Genomic DNA, 22,515 nt, shown 5'->3' on the forward strand with positions numbered 1-22,515 from the left:
CAAGTGTGGTCTAACATAAGCCTTATATAATGGGATTATCACGTCCCTATCTCTACTTGCAAAAGTTTGATAGATCATTGATAGGACACCATGGGCCTTCCTTGCAACCTGTTTACAATGCTCAGAGAATTTAATGTCTGACCGTATCGTAACACCCAAGCCCCTTTTCTCCAGTACTGGGTTTAGTTAACTCCACCAAGTGAATAAGTTATTTTGGTATTATTGTTTCCCAGGTGCAATACCTTACACTTTGTTGGATTAAAGCATAGCTGCCATTTTTCTGACCATTCCTGAAGTCTATCTAGGTCTCTTTGAAGAAGCTCAGCTTGACAGTGATCCTTAACTACTCTACCAATTTTAACATCATCTGCAAATTTAGACATCACACCATCTATCCCTTAATGTCGTTTATGAAAATTAAAAACAACAGTGGTCCTAATACTGATCCTTGGGGAACCCCACTTCTTACATCAACCCAATCTGAGGAATAGCCATTTATCACCACCATCCTTCTATCCATCTAAGGATTTTCCCACTGATTCCAACCTGTTCCAGCTTATAAAACAACCACTCATGTGGGACTGAGTCAAAAGCTTTCTGAAATCTAAATAAACAGTGTCGAAATTATTCCCTAAATCCAGCTTGTGAGTGACCCTTTCGAAATAGCGAACCAGATTTGTTAAACATGATTTTCCCTTTACAAAACCATGCTGAGTATCCGTGAGAATTTCAATTCGATCCAAATGATCCTGAATTCCACCCTTAATCATTGCCTCCATGATTTTCCCTACTACTGAAGTCAGACTGACATGTCGATAATTGCCAACTTCACTTTTAGAGCCACCCTTATGTATGGGAGATGCATTTGCACTTGTCCAATCCAAGGGAATCTACCCAGAGTCTAGTGATGCTTGCATAATTAGCCCCAATGGTTCAATGCACTCGCTTGCCGCCTCCCTTAAGATTATAGGGTATATTCCATCAACTCCAGGAGCCTTACTGGTCTGTAGGCTCGAAAGTTTTTTCATTAAATAATCTTGCGAAATTTCAATATCATTAATTACATATTTTTTAACTTCGCTCCCACAGTTTCCCATTGCCACAAAAGGTTTTTAATTTGTAAATATCGATGCAAAATAACTGTTGAGTTCATCTGCAACGGCAGCTGGTATATTTAATACTATCCCCTTTCCCTTACGTAAAGGTCCGATCTGGTTTGTCCTGCTCTTCTTGGCATTTATATATGTGAAGAATTCTTTATCCCACCCTCTTTGCTCTGTTTGCTAGTGATTTCTCATAAACTGCCTTTGCCTGTTGAACCTTTTCTGTGGCTCTATTACACATCACCTTGTAGCTGTTATAGGCTTCAGTACTTTTTATTGCTCTGTAACCTTTCCATACCACCCTTTTCTGCTCTATTTATCCAACTTGGAACCCTCCTTGTGGAGTATTTTTTTTAATGGTATATACACATTCAAGGCATCTGTGATTAATGATTTAAAAGCGTACCACAGTTCAAACGTGTTCATTTTCTGCACAATATCTACTCACTTAATAGAGGCCATGTTAGTACCTTAAGGCATCGTAATTTCCTTTTCTAAAATTAAAACCCATTCCTTTGCCCTTTTACTTCTGCTACCTCTCTCGTCATCATCCACCGTAGAACTCCGTGATCACTTCCTGCTACTGGTTCCTCTACTGTCAACCTTGTTATGTCATCTGATTGTTGAGGTGATGATGAGGTCTAGGATATTCTTTTCTCTAGTACTTTCCCTGACACGTTGATACAAATAACAGTCATCTAGTTGATTTAAAAATTTTGTTCCCCATGTTGAGTTTCCTTCTCATTTACTCCAATTAATTAGAGGCAAATTGAAATCACCCATAATAAGACATTGACGCTTACTTGCCCATTTCATTTGCATGTAGAGGCTTTTGTCATAATCTTCACAATCACCCGGTATGTAGATCACTCCTACTCGCATTATACCTTTGTTTCCAACTATCTCACACCATACAGACTCTATACTAGCATGTGAAATGTCTGAATCCGGGAAAGCTATCGTCGCACTCAGGCTGCTTCTGATAAGAAGCATAACCCCACCACCCCTTCTATCTAACCTATCCTTCCTAAATACATTATACAACCCGTACTGAAACTCATCATCCCCAATTGCCAGGTGGCACCACGTCTCTGTAAGCCCTATGATGTCCGCATTACTTGTTTTAACCAGCAGTTCGAATTCGCTCATTTTATTAAAGACACTTCTAACGTTACTGTATAAACAATTAAGATTTACAGTTCTTGTATATTTATCAACCCTAACACAACCCTTGAAGTTTTTTAGGCTCTCTTCCCTGGCATTAGCTACCCGCTCACGTAAAACGTTTCTGCCCCCATAACATCTAGATAATACGTCCAGTTGTGGTAGCAGATAAGAACTCTTAAGGTATGTGCAAGAGTTACTTTGACCAATATTATCAGATAAATGCGTGTCAGTATTACCCACATTCCCCCTAACTAGCAGTTTCCCTGAACCTTTAAGGTATCCTCAATAATACTGGCAAAACCTTTTGCACCACCTTTAAGTGTATCCCGTCTCTACAAAACAAATTCCTTCTACCTACAAGTGTGGGCCATGCTGATAGAAATTTCCCCCTAAAGGTGTAGCCTGACCATTGCCTTATACAAGGGAATAATCACCTCCTTATCCCTCAGCTTAGAAAAATTCCTATATGTCATTGATAAGACACCATGAGCTACTCTTGCAGCTCGTCTGCACTGCTCAGAGAACTTCATATCAGCCTGCACAATTATCCCCTGGTCCTTTACATTCTCTACCACTGTCAGTGTAGTAGTTTCAAGTGTCAGTGTCAAGTTTCTTGCATCAATGTTAAACTTCATTTGCCACCTCTCAGCCCATCTGCTCAACCAGATCCTTTTGCAGCAGCATAGCGTCAGTAGTGTCCTTAACAACCCTGCCAACCTTTGTATCGTCTGCAAACGTGGACATTAAGCTTGATATATTATCAATATTATTTATAAATACAGAACATAACCTAACCTCTTTTGTAACTTGGTTACAGATAAACTTATCTGTCACAGGCTTCTGTGTCACATGTTAATTTATATGTAAGAGATTGGGGAAGGATGGTTGCAGAATAGATGTGTGGAAGTTTTCCTTTTTCCCAGCTGGAAAAAGGTTTATTGCTGGAATAAACTTCCATCTGTTGTTGCTAAGAAAGCTCCAGGTCCTGATGGTATTTCTCCACTTGTTCACAAAACCTGTGCTCCTGAACTTACTCCTATCCTTTGCCGCCTTTTTTCACTTTCTTATTCCAAAGGTGTTTTTCCTTCTGCTTGTAAATTTGCTCATATCCAGCCAGTTCCTAAAAAGGGTGACAAATCCCTCCCATCCAATTATCGTGCCATTGCAATTACTTCTACTCTTTCTAAAGTAATGGAGAAATCAATTAACTGCCAACTCTTAAACTACCTAGAAACCTTCCGTCTGACTAACGATCACCAGTATGGATTCCATCCATACTGTTGATCCACTGGTGATATTCTGGCTTATGTTTCCCATTTATGGACTAATTCAATGGAAAGGTTCGGTGAAACACAAGTAGTTGCTCTTGACATCTCAAAGGCTTTCGATCGTGTTTGGCATAAAGGTCTTCTAAACAAGCTTCCATCTTATGGTTTGCCAACTGTTTTTAGTAATTGGTTATCCAGTTTTCTCTCTGATCGTTCACTGAGGGTGATGGTAGATGGCTCTTTGTCTTCTAAGTTCTCCACTAATGCCGGTGTCCCCCAAGGTTCAGTTCTTTCCCCCACTCTTTTCCTCTTATATATTAATGACCTTCTTCCATTGACTGGAAATCCCATCCATAGTTTTGCCGGTGATAGCACATTACATTCCACTTTCCATTTTGAGAAACCTCATCCTGCTGAATCAGCTTCAACTTCTCGAAAATCTGCTACCAATTCCTTAAATACAGATCTTCAGGTAATTCTCCAGTGGGGCAAAGACAACTTAGTTGATTTCAATCCTTCTAAATCTCTGTCTTGTATCTCGCAAAAAAGGATTCTTCTGCTCCTATGCTTATCTTTGGTGACACTCCGATTCCTAGGCAAAATGATATATCTCTTTCGGGATTACCCTGGCTTCTAATCTCTCTTGGCACAAGCACATTACAAATATTGCTTCCTCTGCATCTAAAAAACTTGGTTTTCTCTTTTGCTTTCGGCATTACTTTTCTTCCAAACAGCTGCTTACTCTGTATAAATCACAAATCCGCCCTGCCATGGAATATTGTTCCCACATCTGGGGTTGTGACCCCAAAACCTCTCTCAGGCTTCTTGATTCCATTCAGAAGAGGGTATTTAAGTTAATTAATGATTCATCTCTAACAGGCTCTCTCCATTCACTGTCTCATAGACTGCTGCATGCCTCTTCTACAGATACTTCCATGGGCACTGTTCTTCTGAATTGGCTTCTATAATTCCCGCTTTCTCTTTCAAAACAGTCCGAACACGTGTGCCACCAGCCAACATCCATTTATTGTCCAACTTCAAACCCACAGAACCAACTTTTCATCTTCCTCATTTATTCATTCAACTGCCGTTTTCTAGAACAACCTTCCTTCATACATATTTCCTGAAAATTACAGTCTACAGAAGTTCAAGTCCAGTGTCAACAAATATCTTCTTTCGTCTTTTCAACCTTGAACCCAAGTACGGTACTAAGTACTATAGGTTCTAATACCTCTTGTGTTTGGGGTTTACATAAAAAAAAAAAAAAAAAACTATAAATTTTTATCATTTATAGCACAATTTAAATTTTGCCTATAGGGGAATGAAGTAACACCTCATCTATTTGAAAGTGAAAGTAGATTTGTTATTTAATTAATGAACGTTTATAAGTGATCCTTATATTTGGACATTTTATACCGGATTAGTTCTAGGGGTACAGGAGGCTCAGGTGCAAACACTAGCATTGGGGTGGGGCTTGTTGCCATGATTTAGATGAAATTGTCTCTTTCTGTATATATACTGTGGCCCCTTTTAAATAGTGTAAACTATTTAAAAGGGGCCACAGTATAACCCCATCTCCAAGGACTGGCCTTGCTTACATATTATAAGAACCTTATATAAGTTTATTGCATTATAAACTTTCGGCAGCATGATTGGTAATCACACTGCCTAAGCACATGAAATATGAACTTTTTTTCTTTTGGCGTACCAATATAATGAACATTTATAAAAATGCAAATTTCAAAACCTGGAATCATAAATGAAAATCGCATAGTAATAAGTGGAGAAAAATTTGTGAAAAGTGCGACTTCTTACATAACCTGTTTTATGTAATTAATTTGGAAACACCATACCCCCACATTTTTTTTATTTATTTTCTAAATAGGCAGCAAACTAATAACCTTGAAAATTTAGCAGTAATTTAAACGTGTTTCATAGTTGTAGACTTATCACCATCACAGAAGGCAGCGCGTATGCTAAATACGTGTTCACGAACATATATTATTTTGTGATCATTGTGATATCTTTTTCCTACGACACAAGAATTTATTTAAATATATATGTGGATCCTGTATGTAAATGGCTTTGTCTCTCTCTTCAGGACCTACTTGGTTGTCGGTAAAATCAATAAACCTGGATTGTCGTAAACTGTTTATACGGAACTGTATCAGCAATTGCCGCATTATTAATATTCGTAAAATTTTTCTGCAGTATCAGATTCATAAAATATTATCATAAGATAGGTTTCTTTTTTGAAATAGTCTTATGTTCTGCAGTATATGTCATCTGTAGTCAGCTGTTTGTGGGTCGTAATGAACATGGAAGAAAACGCCCGAGGAAAACGCATGCGCTCTGAAGTAAAGTTGGAGAGAAAGCGTTTCTGTTGATTGTTGGGTGTAGTGTTACATACTTGCATTTTCGCAGTATTAAATGAAATGGAAAATATGGGAAATATTTAAAATAGGTTTGGAGAAGTATTAGAATATTTGCTGAATAATGGCAGTCACTACGTTATATCTGAAAAAATCGGAAAAAATGTTTTAAGGTACGTTATATTCCCTCTCTCCTTAGTGCGTTACCCACGATTTTCTTGAATTTGTGGACTACAAATATTTCGAAAACGAGAGGTTATAGTTAATTAATCTTTATGATTTAAAAGAGAAAAATCTGCTTTCTATCAAATTTTAGCCAGCCGAGCTGAAAGGAAATTCCAGTGTTAAAACTGATAAGCGTTTTCAGAAAAGGAATGTATGACCTGTGAAAGACAAGCCTCTTTTTCCCACAGCAGGTCTCAGTTACGAAATTATTTTATTAGGAACATGTTCGGCATATATATATATATAAAAAAAAAAAAAAAAATCGATTCATACACCGTTTCGCTTTCTTTCGTGACAGTCCATTCTCTTCAAAAAAAAAAAAAAAAAAAACCCCAAGGTTGATGAGTTCTAGGATAGCAGACTAATATTTGGTTAAGTCATATGCGCCACTTACTTGGTGTCTAATTTTAATCGTCACATAGATTGATCATTTTCAATTTTTAATTAGTATAATATGAATGTAACAGCTGAGCAGAAAAAAAAAAGATTTACTTTAATTTGTTTTGTACATTTAAAATCACATTTTTACATTTTTTAAAAAAAATATTTAAGATTATAATCTCAGTTACCACAACCTTTTGGATGGCCTTGCCTCTCCTCTTCTTTTCCGCTTCATGTACTTTTATAAATGTTTCTTGGTTTGCAGTTATCGGTTTCTTTTATTGCAGAGTACAAACCCATTGTACATCAGTAGGTTAGTGAGTTTGTAAAATCAGTGGAAACATACACATACTGATATATAAAAAAAAAAGTAAAATAATAAACAAAAAAACTGAATATAACTTCAATGTGAAATGTAATTATGATATAAAACACAGCAATTATGAAATGAAATATACAAGTATAGATAATTTTTGATGTAGTCATTGAGGACAGGCTTTTTTTTTATGCAGGAACTAAATAATATTCCACTCTTTGGCGTAATGTGCAATTTATAAATGATATAGTCAGAACATACAGCAGAGACAGAGTAAGAATGAGAGAGAAAATCCTTACTGCAACATACAATATATGTTGTAACTTACCGATTAGTATTACATCTTTTCCAGTAGATTATTTAGAATAAAACATTAAATTTGTTTAAAACTTCTCTTTGAACCCACCATTTTTGCATGTCCAATTACTTGTAGTCATATAGTGTAATTTTTCAGATGTCAGTTTTAACAAATTTATTGTTATAAAAAGCAGTGAAGTGATTTCTTTCTATATAGAAAGAAATCACTTCACTGCTTTTTTTTTCTATATAGAAAGAAATCACTTCACTGCCCACAAGGTTAGTGTTTGTCACTTCACAATGACAAACACTAACCATAGTGTTAGTGTTTGTCATTGTGCTCTTTCTGTTTTGTTATATTGCAATATGTTTCAGAAAACTGAAGATGAAGAACTAGAACTGTTCTTGGAAACATTTCAAATTGAGTTTCACTTGTTTGTTTAGAGATAACCTTCACAACCAGCAAGGCAACTGTAACTTTTCATATATCTGCATTTATTTATTTTGTTGCTAACTAGCTATGTTTGACTATGTAATAATGACAATTCTGCATAGAGTTAATTTTGATATTAATTATAGACCAATTTCAGTCTAGAAGCACAAGAGTTTGCATTGCATTTATTACTAAACAATAATAAAAACAAGTTTTTATTATAAAAATAAATTTTACTGCTTTTCTGTCTAATTGAAAATGGTTGTTTATTATTATTTGCATAATTTATTCTATTTCTCATTGGCTTCTTTTTTTTCACTCATCTTCTATTATACTCCATCCCTCAGTTTCTAGATCTTTATCTAGAATCTCTCCACACCTTTAAAAAGGGGGAAAAAAAAAATGGGTACAATGAGCCAAAATGGGTACATTAGTGCAGAGAAGTGACCTTATTACATATGCAAACATAGCTTGCTGATACTTTTTAGCTGTATGTCAGTATTTTGTTTCTATAATTAATGCATATCTGCATTATTAGCACATTCTTAAAAAGTTACCAGCAGTGACATATTAAAATAACAAATATAAAATTAAGTAAATTTAGGGCAGGAAAGCTATAAAACATTCTACAAGTGGGACATAGCTTCATTCTGTATGTAGCAATATACAATTTAGATTTGCTGATTTAGATTTTTAGTAAAGTCCTTTACTAAAGGACTTTACCACAAGTTTCCTTGGTAATCATCATTATCAGCCATTTTCAATCCACTACAGGATGAAGGCTTCTACAGCAACTTTCCAGTTCCTTCTGTTTTGTGCAATGGCCATCCATTTACTACCCACAACCTCATGAATTTCATCTGTCCATCTCCGTCGTCTTCCAGGTTTTCTTCTAGCTCCTCTTGGGTACCATTCTGTTATTGTCTTAGTCCATCTGTCATCATGTCTTCGAGCTGTGTCCTGCCCAAGACCATTTTAGTTCTTTAGTTCTGATAAGAATGTCCTTTAGTTTGCTGCCTAATCCATGTGTTTCTCTTCTTATCTAACAGTCTGATTCCCAATATAATTCGTTCCATTCTTCACTGTGTAGTTCTCAGCTTCTCTTACATTCTTTTGGTGAGTGCTCAAGTTTCACTTCCATAAGTCATGGTGGGTAGTATACATTGGTTCATTATTTTATGTTTCAGACAAATTGTTATATTGCTCCTCAGTATGTGACTATATTTCCTTAATGCTATCCATCAAAAATTTATTCTTCTCTTGACTTCCAGCCATTTATCATTATTACAGCTGATGACTTGTCCCAGATAAGTATGACTCCACCTTTTCAATTACTGCTCCTTCAATCATTATATCCCTTTCTATGGCATACTTGTCATAGAAAGGGATCGCAAATAAATAAATAAATAGCATAAATATTGCTATTTATTTATTTGCGATCCATCATTACTTTTGTTTTAGCCATATTCATCTTTAGTCCAAAATCCTTACTAACTGTGCATAACTGATTGAGATTTTCCTTTAATTCTTTGCCATCTTAGCTTATGACCACAGTGTCATCTGCAAATCGTAAATGGCTTAGGTACTCTCCATTCACATTGACTCCTTTCTGCGATCAGTCTAATCTTCTGAAAGCTTTCTCAAGGGCAGCAGTAAACAGCTTCGGAGATATTGTCTCCTTTCTCGATTTTAAATTTCTACTGTCTTTGTCTAGTCTAATAAAGGAGGTAGCACTCTCATATATTTTCTTCAAAATCATAATATGTGGGGTATCTTTCCAGTGACCGAAACATTGCCTTATGCTGTATGGAGTCAAATTCCTTTTCATAATCCACAAATGCCAGGCATATTGGTGTTTTATATTCATTTGCTTTCTCCATTAGCTGTGATATTATGTGAAGTGATCCATAGTTGAGAATCCTGTCCTAAAGCCAGCTTGCTCTTTTGGTTGATTCTCATCAAGTATTCTTTCTAATCCGTTAGTAATGACCCTTGTCTTTGTCATTACTAACGGATGTGAGATAACAAGCTAATTGGTCTATAATTTCCAATTTCTGGTTTATCTCCTTTCTTATGCAGCAGAACTAATGACTGCATTATTCCACTCCTTAGGCATCACACCTTTTCTAATGCATTTCGTGAAGTCTTGCCAGTTTTTGTGCCATGTCTTTTCCTCCAAATTTTAACAACTCTGCAGTAACAACTCTTCATCTTCCCCCACGGCCTTCTGATTCTTCATTTTCTTCAACTCATGTTCTACCTTATCAGGAAGGATATCGGGTATATCATATGTGATACTAATTTGCGATCCATCTTCCCTACTACTGGTCATTCACTTGCTCCTTGTATAATTCTCTATAGTAATCTTCTGCTATTTGAATTATGCCTTTTCTGCTATTTATAAGTACCCCATTGCTATTCTTCAGTTTCAGTATCATTTGTCTTTCTGTGTTACTGCTCATGGCTGCCGATTTAAGTTCTTTGTTTTCCCTTAATGCTTGTTCTAATTTTCTTGTTTTAAATCTTATGTCCTCTCTGAGTCTCTTTCTAATGGCTTTGCATAACTCAGTATACTCAATTTTCTCCTTGTCAGTGTTTATCTTGCTCTTCATTTGTTGTCTTCGGTTCATCATGATAAGTATTTCTTGACTAATTTTTTCTTCTTTGGATTTCTTTTTATCTATAGGTTTCTTGGGCTTTATCACTTTCAGAAAGTTGTAATATTCCTTGTCGATACATTGAGCTTCTGCAGACTACTCAGGACCAAACTTGTTTTTAAGTTCCAGTACATACTGCTTTTTCTCCTTCTGTTATCTCAAAGACCTTCGTATTATTTACTCGTCAGTTTTTCCTTCTTTTCTTACATCTGTATCAAGTGTGCATCTTGCCATTCTGTGATCACTTCCAACATTTACCTTGTTCAGGACGGTAACATCATTCACGATGTATCTTCTGTTAGTGAGGATGAAGTCGATTTTATTAGTTGTTAATCCATTTGAGCTCTTCCATGTCCACTTTCTGTTCACCCTTTTCTTGAAAAAAGTGTACTACTGTAAATAAATAGCACTGCTCAAATGGAGGAATATTGCTATTTATTTAATTGTATGCCATTACCTATACCATGGTTTTAATTCTTATTAGGATCTCATCAGTGGGTAAGTATTAGTATTAGCAATGGCTACATGGTGCAAGGAAACCTATGGCTTATGTTGCACGAGCTCAAAAAGAATAAAAAAAAAAAATAAATTAATAAAAGAAAAAGGAAATAGACGACCTATGCATTTCCTTAAGTATTAGAGTGACAAATAATGCAAGGAAGCAAGCTTAAAGTAAAAAAAAAGTAAAGTGCAGCCATTATCAACCCACTGCAGGATGGAAGCCTCCTCAACAATTCATGCTGAGGGAAATGGACCATAATCTGTCATGCTGGTCCAGTGCGGGTTGGCAGATCGACTGTATTCAGCAGTCAGGGGCTTGAACCCCGATCTACACAAAGAGCGTGTGCTACTGCACTCCCGCTCCTGCCCACTCGGCTACGGAAGCTTATATAGTGTCAACCATAAAAAAAAAAAAAAAAAAAAAAAAATGCACTTTCCATATCACCTTTTCATTCCCTTCCCCCTAAATAGTGTCTAGTCCTTTCTTGAATTTATTTAAACTACCCATTTGCACAACACCAGATGGCATTTCCAACAATCAGCTACTTGATGGCTGAAAGAAAACTTCCACATGTCTGTCCTTCCTTGGTTTGAATTTATGCCTGCTTGTGTGTATTGTGAGCAAGAAGATGGATGGCATCAGCATTGTGCTTACTCAATCCTATGAAGAGACATATCTATACTATGTGAGGTATGCAGCAAGTAAAATAAAGTAATGTAAATGTAGTTCAAAGGCCTTACATTACAAGAGCTATAAAACATTGTAGAAGTAGGGCATACTCAATGTATATGTACCAGTGAGCAAAGTAGGTTTGTTATTTTGAATTAGTCTCATTATAGAGGCACTTTACCATGATTTGTCTTGGTATTGTACTATTTTAATAAAAAGCAAAATTGAAGTATATTACTATTTATTTTATAATGTTTTATAGCTCTCATAGCATGACGCTTTTGCCCTAAATTTACTAGTGTATTTCACATGATGCATATTTGGGCAAGTTATTGCTATAGATAAAGCAATTGAGTGGCAGAAGACAGAGGATGGTTATAAATGGACACTGCTTTTCTTGGAGCAGTGCTATTAGTGGAGTCCCTTGAGGTTCAGACCTGGGGCACCTTAATGTTTATGGTATTTATTTACAGTATTGATGAAGGCATATCACGGTTATTTTTTAAGTTTGCTGATGATACAAAGATTGGAAGGGTGGTTAATGATAGGAATCAAGGTGTATTATTGCATCAAGATTTTGAAAAATTGGACAGGAGGGCTGAGAAGTGACAATTGAAGTTTAATGTTGATAAATGCATGGGATGATTATAAATTAGCAGGTGACATGGAAAACTATAGTAAGTACAAACTAGACTGCAATCATGTCACTTGGGGGGGATAGGCAAACTAAGACTTAGTTATGAATGCAAAGAAAAGTAGTAAAGAATTCTTTGCTTACATTATTATTATTATTATTAGCTATATGGTGCAAGGAAGCCTGAGGCTTATGCTGCACCAGCCAAAAAAAATTCCCGAGTTACTCTGAGAGAGAGATAGAGAGACAAAAGTAGAAGGAAATCACCAAGAAAGAGAAGAATGATGATATCCAGCTCAGGACCCTGGGTGTGCCAAGCCCATACTCACCAGATGTGAACCCCGGGGATAACACTAGAAGGAAAAGGATGAACCACATTAGCTCACTAGATATGAATGTTATTACTATAGATGATCCTGTTTAGGTTGATGACAAACTAAATGAATATTTTGCCTCTATATTCACCTATGAAAAAGATTTTAGGGATGGGAGCACAAGAACTAGATAACTAAGAAGAAAGTGGAAGAGAAATTCTTGAGGCTAAAAGTAAATAAGGTACCCGAGCTGATGGGATCTATCCAATTATATTAAAAGAAGCAGCAAAACAGGAGTAAGCAAACCTTTGGCCATAATTATGACAGCAGATTGGAGATGTACAGATGACTTTCCTATTCACAAAGGGGAGTGATCAGTTATAGACCTGTAAGTCTGACTTCTGTTCTGGGGGAAAAAATGGTGTCACTGGTTAAAGAAGTATTGCAGAATCATCTTAACAGGAATCGAATTATATGGAAATCATAGAATGGGTTGGGGGGAAGGATCCTGTCCCACCAATCTGATAGTTACTATGGCACAGTAACAAAGGAACTGGATGCAAAAAAAAATTGAAATCTAAATATATATTTAGATTTCAGTAAAGCTTTTGACACTGGTTTGCAAGATTGTTGTAAATTGGAGTAGTGTGGCATTAGGGACAAATTTCTGCTTTGCATAAATTGATAGTTGAGTGGCAGAATACAGAGGGTGGTTACACATGGGCACTGCTTAATTATTAGTGGGAACCCTCGCATTTCAGTGCTTGCTCTTTACTGTTTTCATTATTTATTAACGATATTCTTGAAGGTATAACATGCTTTTTTATTTCAGTTTGAATATGATACAAAGGTTTAGGTTTGAAGGTGACACAGGGTGGTCAATGGCAGGAATCAAGGCATGCTATGCAGAATGACCTAGAAAAATTAGGTAGGTGGGCGGAGAAGTGGCAGTCGAGATGTAACATTGGTAAATGCAAGGTATTGCATATGGGCAGCAGTAATTCCTGAATAACATACTAATTAGGTGGTACCATACTCAAGGTGGTGAGAATTGTACAGTTCCCACCATGAAGTTCTGAGTAGTGCAGATAAAGACTGTTAAGACAGCTTGCAGAGTTTTGTCATTGATTATATGCCGTCGGTATTAGGGGATAAGGAGGTGATAGTTAAGCTGCATCTTGAGTACTGCAAACAGGTCTGGAAATTTCATTTTTAGAAGGTTGGATCTCTTAGAATGGATGCAGAGTAGAGCAACCAAATTAATCAAAAACACAAAGGGGTACTTTTACCACAAAAGAAATCGGTTCTGTGAATTGAATTCAAGGGTTTTGAAATTAGATAGTTGCATATGAAATTAGGAGCAGCTGACTGAAGTATTAAATGCTTCAAATGGATTGTGTAAACTACATGCTGATGGTATTATTACTCTTTTTTTTGTACAACACACACAAGGGGACATTAACTTTAATTGAAGAAGGGTGGCTACAGAATAGATCACAAAAATTTGCTTTCAGCCAGAAAGTAATCAGTTGTCATGAGAAACTTAATTATTCAAATTGTTAGAGGGGATGGATGATGAGGCGGATGTGTTTTTTTTTTGTTTTTTTTTTTTGTATAAGCTTGCTTTCTAGCATCATATTCCACCACTACAAATACTAATAATAAATGCAAGGTACTGCAGTAATCCAGAATAACACTGCTTGGGTTGTATCACACTCAAGATGGTGGAGAATGAAAGAGGGCTAAGGATAATTGCACAGTATGACATGAAGTTTTCTAAGCAAGGCTGCTAGGACAGCTCATGGGATTCTGTTGATTATATATACAAGAATTTTGCCAGCAGTGACAAGGAGGTGATTATTCCATTGTAAAAGAAAATTGTTAGGCTGCATCTTGAGTGTTGCATGCAGGTTTGAAAGATTCATTTTAAGTAGAATGTAAATTATTATTATTAGCCATATGGTGCATGGAAGCCTGAGGCTTATACTGCACCAGACAAAAAAAAAATCCTGCAATTACCCTGAGAGAGAGAGAGAGAGAGAGAGAGAAAGTAAAAGGTAATCACCAAGGAAGCAAGAAAGAGAAGAATGGTGATATTCAGCTCAGGACCCTGGGTTTGCCTTGCAACCAGTGCAGAGAAATTGGTCAGATTAGTCAAGGACACAAAAGGGGGTACTCTTACCACGAAAGACTTTGGCAAATTGCAATGGTTGGAAACTAGACACATATGAGCAGACCAGTTATCATAAATTAAAAGCTTTAAATGGATTGCATAAGGTTGTCATCATTTAAACTAATTGGTGATTGGAATCCTTTCTCTCCCTTGGATAACATAAGGAGACATAAATTGAAAAAAGATGTGTGTAGAATAGATGTGCAAAAATTTCCTTTCACCCAGAGTAATTGCTTTTTGGAACAAACTATCTCGGTATCTGATGAGACATACAGATACTGAGTTAGTGAAGAGACATATGTCTCTTCACTAACTCGGTATCTGTATGTCTTAGTGTACTTATTGCTACATATACACTGAAGCTGTCCAACTTGTTCACATCAGTGCATTAACATGAAACACATATTTAGGACCTATGGCTAAAAACTTGGCTTTCTGAAATAGCTAGATTTTTAAAATTTTGAAGAAAATGTCGTGTGTCGAAATATACAGAGATATTAAATGTTTCTGTTACTTGGCTATCTGATAAATAAAAATTATTGCTTGTGTTTAACCCTCTGTATATATACATATACAGTGACGGACAAAAAAACTGCATCACTTGTGAATTTTGCAAATAATGTGTTTTGCACTGCATTACGGGTTGAAGAAATGTTCGAAATGCATTTGTTAGATGGGATATATATCTCTGTGAATGAAATCCAATGAAAAGACTCCACCTGATATACCTAATTGCCATAAATATCTTCCCAAAGGATAAATTAATAATAATGAGAAATCATGGAAATGGCAATCATGACAACCAAACGTTTTATTGCATTTATGTGTACAAACTGAAATGACAAGTGAATGTAATATTATTATGTACTGTAAATCAGCAAAATAAGTCCTCAATATATTGTTGTCCTCCTCAAGCTGCAATTATAGCCTTGCAACAATCTGACAGAGTTAATCAACTTCTGGATATATGGTTGCCCAATTTTGTGGTACCACACCCTTACAATGCTCTCCTCCAGCTCAATCTTACTTGTTGGCTTCTTCTGAGCAATTTTAGACGACATTATGTACCAGCAATTTTCAATAGGGTTCAAATGTGAACTGTTGCTGGGTCAGTCCAGCACTGTAATGCCAGCATTTCTGAAGTATGACTGCACCTTAAGGGAGAAAAATGAGGGAAAACATTGGTGTATGTTTTAAGCCTTTTGAGACAAGAAGACAAACTCATTAAATCTAAATAGCATAAAACTTACCAATTTTGCTGTGTGGCAAGGTGCTGAATCCTGTTGAAAAATGCAGTTTTGGATGTCTGTGTGGTGATCCCTAATAACAGGTTTCAGGAACTCCTCCACGATAGCAATGTAGGTTTCTGTATTTGCCATTATGTTAATAAACTTAATTTGCCCCACTCCTTTGCTTGTTATGCATCTCCAGACCATCTGACCGGCAGAGAATTTTACAGCCATGTTATGCAGTCAGGATATGGTATGCTTCTGATTTTTGTCTTCTGACATATCGCTTCCCATCCGAGTCATGCAGGTTGAATATTGATTCATCAGAATAGATGACAGTGCCCCATTGCTCTTTTGTCCACGAAACATGCATTTACAAAGGCTTCTCCTTGGGCTGATAGGCATGCAGACCACATTCCGAAAACTGTCTTTGGATAGTTTGTGCACTTGTTTCAACACCAGAGGCCATCTCAAAGTCCAGTTTTAGATCAGGTGTGCTAGCATGGTGATTATGAAGGCATATCTGTTTCAAATATCAATCTTGGGAAGGCGTAGTCACGCATTCCCAAGATCTGGAGCAGGCTCTTACAGCCTGATCCAGGTCTTCTCTTTACATCACTGGTTTCACACTTTAATTTTAGCACCTGGGATACTGTTGACTGGTGGCAGCCTATTTTATCAGTGATAGCATGCCTAGAAAACCCTTCCTGTGACAGAGCAACAGCTACACTTTTTTTTCTTGGTGTCAACTACCAAGTCATGCTTGAGTCATATGGAGTCATGCTTACATCTCCACAAAACAGGATACTAATGAGTGTGTATATCCTTCCAATGTTGTATTTATAGAAACGGTTGATGCAGTACCTTGTAATTACTGTCTGATGCAATAGAAGCATTATCTGATGCACTACCTATGGTTTGCGACAAACAAAATGACTGTAATCAAACAATATCTTATACGTTTCACTACAAATATTACTTTTTTTTTTTTTAAGGTGATGTAGTTTTTGTGTCTGTCACTGTATGTGTGTATTCTGTGGAGTGGATGGAGTGTGTGAGTATGTTGTGTATATATACACAAGTGTGCACACACACACACACACACACACACACACACACACACACACACACACACACACACACACACACACACACACACATTTCAAATAATGTGTCCATTTACATAAGAATTGTCTTAATCTTCCAGTAAGTGCTACCGTCATGGGGAAACATGACAGCAGTACTTACTGGAATCTAAATTTTAGTCAGTTTATAACAAGTCAGTCAATGTACGCTGTCTGCAATGCTTCTGTATGTTAGCAGATAGTAATAATTCATGACAAAAAAAAAAAAAAAAAAAAAAAAAATGCAAAAGCAATGACTTATGTATGAATTGAGAAAATTGCTTCTGTGCATTCGCTACATTGCTCATTCATTCCCCCAAACATGACAGTAGTATTTACTGGAATACAGATTTTAGTCAGTTTATAACAAGTCAGTCAATGTATGCAGTCTGTGATGTTTCAGTACTTTAGAAGATAATAATAATTCATGATTAGAAAAAAAAGAGCAAAAGCTATGACTTGTGTATGAACCGAGAGAAAATTTAGTTTCGTGCATCTACTATATTGCTCATCTATTCCTCCAACAAGTTCATGACTATAAACATAATATGCAGTGCTTTGGCTACAATATATGGTATATGGATATAGTCTAGTATTAATAGTGGCAAATGATGCAAGAAAGCAAGCTTGTGCAGCATCAGCCAAAAAAATGCCTCTTCCCATATCACCTGTTCAGTTCTCTCTAATAGTTAGCATTAGTAAAGGCACATAATGCAAGAAAGCAAGCTTATATAGCATCAGCCAAAAAAAAAAAAAAAAAAAGAAACTTTCTCATTTTACCCATTCACTCGCTCCAAATTTTTGTCTAGTTCTGCCTTGTATCTATTTAAGCTATCAACCTCTACAACTTCAGATGGAAGTTTGTTCCAGCAATCAACCACCCGCTGGCTAAAGGCAAACTTCCGCACATCTATCTTACAACTGTCTTTCCTTAATTTGAATTTATGCCCTCTCAGCCGATTATTCTGAGCAAGAGGACGAATCCCACCAGCATTCAGCATGCTCAAACCATTCAACTCGATATACACCTCAGTCAGATCACTTTGCAGGTGCCTTGTCTGCAGACACTGTAATTTGCAAAACTTAAGCCTTTCTTCATAAGAGCAACCCTTTGTTCCATTTTCTAATCTTGTTGGCCTTCTCTGTATTCGTTCCAGCAGCTCTACATCCTTCTTAAAATGAGGCCTCCAGACCTTTATACTGTACTTAAGGTGTGGCCTTACCATTGCCTTATACAAGGTGATAATCACCTTATCTTTTCTACAAAAATTCCTGTATATCATTGACAAGATACCATGAGTTACTCTTCCAGACAGTCTGCACTGCTCAGAAAACTTCATATTTTCCTGAACAATTACTCCCAGGTCCTTTTCATTCTCTACCACTGTCAGTGTAGTACCACACAGTTGATACGTTACTCTGAGGTTACTGCTTTCCATATGCAGTACTTACATTTGTCAATGTTAAATTTCAGTTGCCACCTCTCAGCCCATCTGCTCAACTTTTCTAGATCCTGTTGCAGCAGCATACTGTCATTAGTGTCATTAACAACCCTGCCGACCTTCGTATCTTTTGTAAACTTGGACATTAAGCCTGATATACCATCATCAGTATCATTAACAAATACAGAAAACAATAATGGACCCAACACCGAACCCTAGGGGACCATACTAATAACATCAGTCCACGAAGAGCAGTGTCCATTGATCACCACTCTGTCTTCTCCCACTCAACCATCCCTTTATCCATTACAGCAATTTGCTTCCAGTGCCACACTATCTAGAAACCTTCCGTCTGATCAATGATCGCCAGTATGGATTCTGTCGATCCACTAGTGATATTCTGGCTTACGTTACCGATTTATGGACAAATGCAATGGAAAAGTTTGGTGAAACACAAGCAGTTGCTCTTGACATCTCAAAGGCTTTCGATCATGTTTGGCATAAAGGTCTTCTAAACAAGCTTCCATCTTATGGTTTGTCAACTGTTTTTTGTAATTGGTTATCCAGTTTTCTCTCTGATCGCTCACTGAGGGTAATGGTAGATGGCTGTCTTCCAACTTCTCCACTAATGCTGGTGTCCCCCAAGGTCCAGTACTTTCTCCCACTCTTTCTCTTGTATATTAATGACCTTCCATTGACTAGAAATCCTATCCATAGTTTTGCCAATGAGAGCACATTGCATTCCACTTTCCATTTTGAGAAACCTTGCCCTGCTCAATCACCTTCAACTGCTGGAGTATCTGCTACCAATTCCTTAAATGCCCATCTCCAGGTAATTCTCCAGTGGGGAAAAGAAAACCTAGTTGACTTCTAATCTCTCTTGGCAAAAGCACATTACAAATATTGCTTCCTCTGCATCAAAAAAACTTGGTTTTCTGTTTTGCTCTTGCTGTTACTTTTCTTCCAAACAGCTGTTCACCCTGTACAAATCGCGAATCCACCCTACCATGGAATATTGTTCCCACATTTGGGGCATGCCCCCAAAACCTCTCGGGCTTCTAGATTCCATCAGAAGAAAGCAATTGGGTTAATTAATGACTCATCTCTAACAGAGTCTCTTCACTCGCTGTCTAATAGACATACTGTTTCTGCTGCATGCCTTTTCTACGGATACTTCCTTGGGCACAGTTCTTCTGAATTGGCTTCTATAATTCACGCTCTCTTTCAAAACAGTCCAAATCCATGCTGCCACCAACCAACATCTATTTACTGTCCAACTTCAAACTCACAGAACCAAATTTGATTTTCCTTGTTTATTCATTCAACTGCTGCTTTCTGGAACAACCTTCCTTCATATGTATTTCTTGAAAATTACATACAGTCTACAGAAGTTCAAGTCTAATGTCAACAAATATCTTCTCTCATCTTCTCAATCTCCAATCCAGGCACGATACTAAGTACTGTAGATTCTAATACCTCTCATGTTTGGGCCGACTGAGCTAGCCGGGTGGGTAAAGTTCCTGTCTGGCAACCCAAAGGTTGTGGGTTCGAATCCCACCTCGGGCCTGGATCAGAGTAGTGCAAAAAAACTTTGGCAGGTGCATTATGGCCACAGAAGCCAATGTGCCAACAACTAACAAAAAAAAAAAAAAAAAAAACAATGCTCCAGTTTGTGCAGCAGTCTTACTTTTGCAACAGTATCAAAAGCCTTTCTAATGATATCAAAATTATTCTTTGCATCCATCTCCTTTGTGACCACATCATAGTATCCAATGAAATTTGTTAGACAAGACTTTCCCCTTAACAAAACCATGCTATTACTGAAGTCTTGTATAGATGATCCTGCAGTGCTTCTTTTACCAGTGCCTCCATTAATTTCCCTGGAACAGAAGTTAAACTAACAGGTCGGTAATTACTTGTGTTGCCCTTTGATCCTCCTTTGTGAATTGGGGTCACATTTGCACATATCCAGTCTGTGAGAATCTCACATAATTATGGCTCAGGGTTTGCTTACTTCCTTTGCTGCCTCCTTTTAATATAACTGGATAGATATCATCCACTCCAGGTGCCTTTCTCTTGTTTATCTTCAATAATTTCCTCTCCACTTTGCTCTCAGTTATTACAAAATCATCAAGCTCACTGCCAGAGTTTAATTTACCTCTGGCATTCCTCTCTCTGAATAACTCGTCATGGGTGAATGTAGATGCAGAATACTCATTTAGTTTGTTAGTTACCTGAGCAGGATCATCAACAGTTGAACCATCGAAATCAAGTGGACCAATATGATTCTTCTTCTTCATCCTAGAATTTACATAAGTAAAGAACCTTTGCTGTTTTTCTATGCTTACTTTGCCAATGATTTCTTGTAATCTGCCTTTGCCTGCCTAGTCAACAAGTTACTTTAAATAATGAAATAGAAAATTTCATGAAAATCCATTCACTGGGAGTCAAGTTATTACTTGTGGGAGGACAGAGAAAGAAATAATTGTTAGATTTATGTTGGTCTAGTTTTAATGAAATTTGAACTGGCTTGACAAATCATTTTGAAAGGTCCAAATATAAAATATAAATGTAGTTTATCTAGTTCTTCAAATTTATTTAGACTACCCATTTGCACAACGCCAGATGGAAGTTTTGTTTCAACAATCAGCTGTGCACTGGTTGAAGGCACATTTCTGCACATCTTTCCTTGATTTGATTTTATGTCCAGTATATGTATAGTGTGAGCAAGAGGAAGGATGCCATCAGCATTGAACTGACTCAATCTATTCAAAGCCTTAAACACCTCAATCATATCTCCTTTTAAGTGCCCAGTCTCTAGATGCTGCAATTTGCAGAACTAAAGCACTTGCTTAGTAAGAGCATCCTTTTGTTCCCCTCACTAATCTTGTTGCGTATGGGATATGTATAAAAAACAATAATTATTGTCAAATTTCGGTTGTTCCAGTTTTAATAAAATTTGAGGAGAGTCAATGGGCAACATCTGATGAGTATGGGGTTGGCACAACCAGGGTCCTGAGTTGGATATCATCATTCTTGGTGATTCCCTTCGACTTTTGGCCCTTTCTCTCTCTCTCTCTCTCTCTCTCTCTCTCTCTCTCTCTCTCTCTCTCTCTCTCTCTCACAGGGTAACTTGGTAATTTTTTTTTTTTAGCTGGTGCAGCATAAGCCTCAGGCTTCCTTGCACCATGTAGCTAATAATAGTAATAATAATAAAAAGTCATTTTAAATCGTGAAATAGAAAATTTTATGAAAATCTATTCACTGGGAATCAAGTTATTACTTGAGAGAACAGAGAAAAAATAATTGTTAGATTTCTATTGGTCTGGTTTTAATGAAATTTGAACTGGCTTGGCAAATCTTTTTGAAATGTCCAAATATAAAATTTCATGAAAAATCCATCCACTGGGAGTTGAGATGTTACATGTGACAAACTGATGGATGGACATGACAGTGGGTGCATTATCTATATATGCTGACATGCTTAATAGATGGAATCACCAAAATAGCTTTGGAAATTGGAAGAACAAATTGCACCTGTTAGCCTTTGTTGGCCAATTTGGACTTTTTTTTGCCAAATTTTAAGCCAAATTTTTTGCCAAAACTTTAAGGTATATTTGTTGAAGTTGAACAAATTGGCTGCAATCGAGATCCAAAAGTTGATGAAATTAAATCATGTGATACCTAAATAGATATCATTGTATCTGAACAAGAAGAAATATATATATTTTTATTTATTATTATTTTTTTAATTTTGTTTTGATTTTTGACTTAACTGTTGAGCAGGTCAGTAAGAACAAATTAATATTTAATAGCATTTATGTACAAAGTTTTTTCTTATTTTTCAATTTTTCACAAAGAAACTCCACACACTGACTGCTACAGAGCTCGCATGCATTCTGAAAACTCTATTTAAAGTCCACACATGCATTCAGAAATCTCACTCGTAAACGGGTTATGCAGAAATTAAAATATTAATTATGCCTACTATTATTATTATTATTAATTAATGATATTAAAAGAGTGACTGTTTCCATTTGTAATACAAATGTTAAGTGTTGGTTTGAATAGGCCATAATTTGTTGCTTCTTTTAAATATTGCTAGTTGGATGATGACTGTGAGTCATTTAAGGTATATCATGGGCAAGCAAGTCAGGTAGTGTTAGTAGTCTCACACTAGGCATGATCATAGGTGCTTATGAAGCATAA

The 22,515-nt window shown here is 36.6% G+C and overlaps 1 protein-coding gene across 3 annotated transcripts in view; it reads left to right on the plus strand.

Moving 5' to 3' along the window:
- The first annotated feature begins 5,920 nt into the window (after nt 1–5,920).
- The window catches only part of ctrip (E3 ubiquitin-protein ligase ctrip), an 894,611-nt gene continuing 878,016 nt past the window's right edge, over nt 5,921–22,515 (plus strand). For all 3 annotated transcript variants that reach the window (XM_090377644.1, XM_090377653.1, XM_090377662.1), the window contains exon 1: nt 5,921–6,083. The gene's annotated coding sequence lies outside the window, so the exon portion shown is untranslated. The remainder of the gene's footprint in view (nt 6,084–22,515) is intronic.

The sequence above is a fragment of the Mastigoproctus giganteus genome, chromosome 1 (assembly GCF_048544385.1).
Source record: "Mastigoproctus giganteus isolate SK-2022 chromosome 1, ASM4854438v1, whole genome shotgun sequence".
Lineage (NCBI taxonomy): Eukaryota > Metazoa > Arthropoda > Arachnida > Uropygi > Thelyphonidae > Mastigoproctus > Mastigoproctus giganteus.